Genomic DNA, 2,523 nt, shown 5'->3' on the forward strand with positions numbered 1-2,523 from the left:
TTCAGTCAGTCATAGGGATCTGGTACTGCTGGCAAGTACGGACAGCTGCAGCCAGTAGTTGGGGCAGTCCAGCGGCGAGGGGCAGCACCCCGAGTGCATTACACAGGGGTGGTTGAATCTGGTGACACTTCTCTGAAAGACCCGGGGCCTTGGTATGATTGGCCATTCACTGTAACTAACCATTTTGCAAATAATTATTTGAAAGTTTGACAGTCTTGGAGAAGAAATGCATGCTAATGAGGCTAGTAGATTTAAGCGTAACTGTAGCAAAGTAAGTGTGCATTCTAATAAACACTTCTGAAAAGTTACCTTTCAAAAAGAAAAACTTACATGTATATAGAAAGAAGATGCATGTGAAGGAACTTCTATTTGACTAATTCTATGGAAAGTGAGAATGAACTGCTTTCATTTATTTTTTTTAATTGGAGTATAGTTTCTTTACAATGTTGTTAGTTTCTGCATTTCCCTCTTCCTGTGTTACTGTAAAGCCATCTCTAGACCTTATGTAATTTAACCCATAAATTGTTCAGTTGTATGTATGTGTTTATTGCATTTTTTACATATTTATACAAAATCATAATGGCTCCTAAGACAAAATTAATGGTAACCCTTTAATATCATGAAATATCTAGTAGATATTCAAATTTGTTATTCTGTAGTTTTTATAGGGTCTTTCTTTGATTGAAAATCCCAATAACAGGCACATATTGCCTTTGCTTGTTATATCTCCTTTGAGCCTTTTTGTTGTCATTTAGTTGTGTGTGGGGAGGGGGTGGTGTAAGCAGGGGTCTTTTTTTTCATGATATTATTTATCTGGGAAACTCAAAATATCTCACAAATTATACTCATGGATTCCATATGACCTCAAGAAAATTAATCACTCTGTGCATCAGACTCTACATCTTTAAAATGAGAATAATTAGACATCAATCCAATTAGCAATCATTTATTGTATCCCCATAAGATTAATGACATTATTTAAATATTTTTTAAAATAAAGTTTTAAAGGCATTTTACTGTTATACAGAGCATACAAGTAAGCATATTGAAGATGGGCTTGAGATCAGGTACACTATGAACAACATGAAGTGATACACAAAGATTTGGTTGGGCCAGCTCAAGCCATCCAGTAGTCATGTACAGATGTGAGAACTGGATCATAAGGAAGGCTGAGCACCGAAGGTTGATCACTATGCTTTCAAAGTGTGGTGCTGGAGAAGACTCTTGAGAGTTCCTTGGACAGCAAGGAGATCAAACCTATCAATCCTAAAAGAAATCAACCCTGAATATTCATTGGAAGGACTGAGACTGAAGCTGAAGCTCCAATACTTTGTCCACCTGATGCAAAGAGCTGACCCATTGGAAAAGACCCTGATGCTAGGAAAGATTGAAAGCAGGAGGAGAAGGGGGAGTCAGAGGATGAGATGGTTGGATGGCATCACTGATTTAATGGACATGAGTTTGAGCAAACTCCAGGAGATGGTGATGGACAGAGAGGCCTGGCGTGCTGCAGTCCATGGGGTCGAAAAGAGTCCGACACAAATGAGCGACTGAACAACAAGCTCACGTTATATTTTGTCATCAGCATTTGGGAAAATGTTTGCTTTAAATAGTTTTTTTTTTTTCTTATTTTAATTGGAATGTAATTGCTTTACAATGCTGTGTTAATCTCTGCCGTACAACAATGAGAATCAGCTGTATGCATATGTATATCCCCTCTCTCTTGAGCCTCACTCTCACCCTCCACACCCATCCCACCCCTCTAGATCATCACAGAGCACCGAGCTGAGCTCTTTTTATACAGCAGCTTCGCACCAACTATTTATTTTATTTTATTTATTTATTTTTTTATTCAGGGCAAAATTTTAAAAATCATTTATTCATGAATCTGGAATGGATTCCCTCTCCCCCAATGCCCACACACATGATGACAGGAAAAGAAGGCAAACAGTGGTGTCCAGTCTCATTACACAGTGATGATACGACTCTCAAATCAGTCTACTGATCACAGCAAAGAGGACGCTAACACCAGTGAACTCCACACGATCACATTTAAGAAGTTCATCAAAATCAGGTCTTTCTTATGAAAGAGGATTTGGAGTACGACCTCAGACAAGAATAACAGCAACAGTAAGAGTTCTCTCTTACAATGTCTATTTCACCGCTCTCTGCCTACAGAGAGGAGCTAGCTAGTGAAGTTCAGAGTTCACCTGGGGGGTTGCCTTGCAAGTTTCAACCTCAGGCTTTTAGTCTCCTGGAGGTCAGATCAGCTAATGTCCAGAAGTTGTGTGTGTGTGTGTGTGCATGTGTGTGTGTGTGTGCGTGCGTGTGTGTGCACTCGCACTCAGTCACTCAATCCTGACTCTTTGTGACCCCATGGACTGCAGCCCACCAGGCTCCTTTGTCCATGGGATTTTCCAGGCAAGAATACTGGAGTGGGTTGCCATTTCCTTCTCCACAACTATTTATTTTACACATAGTAGTGTATATATGTCAATGCTACTCTCTCAATTTGTCCCACCC

General features: G+C 39.8%; 1 protein-coding gene across 1 annotated transcript in view; it reads left to right on the forward strand.

The window, feature by feature from the left end:
* LOC104983610 (amyloid beta A4 precursor protein-binding family A member 2-like) overlaps nucleotides 1–2,523 on the forward strand; it is a 6,015-nt gene that overhangs the window by 1,075 nt on the left and 2,417 nt on the right. The gene's annotated exons all lie outside the window — the stretch shown is intronic.

The sequence above is a fragment of the Bison bison genome, unplaced genomic scaffold (assembly GCF_000754665.1).
Source record: "Bison bison bison isolate TAMUID 2011002044 unplaced genomic scaffold, Bison_UMD1.0 scf7180017842716, whole genome shotgun sequence".
In the NCBI taxonomy this organism is placed as follows: domain Eukaryota; kingdom Metazoa; phylum Chordata; class Mammalia; order Artiodactyla; family Bovidae; genus Bison; species Bison bison.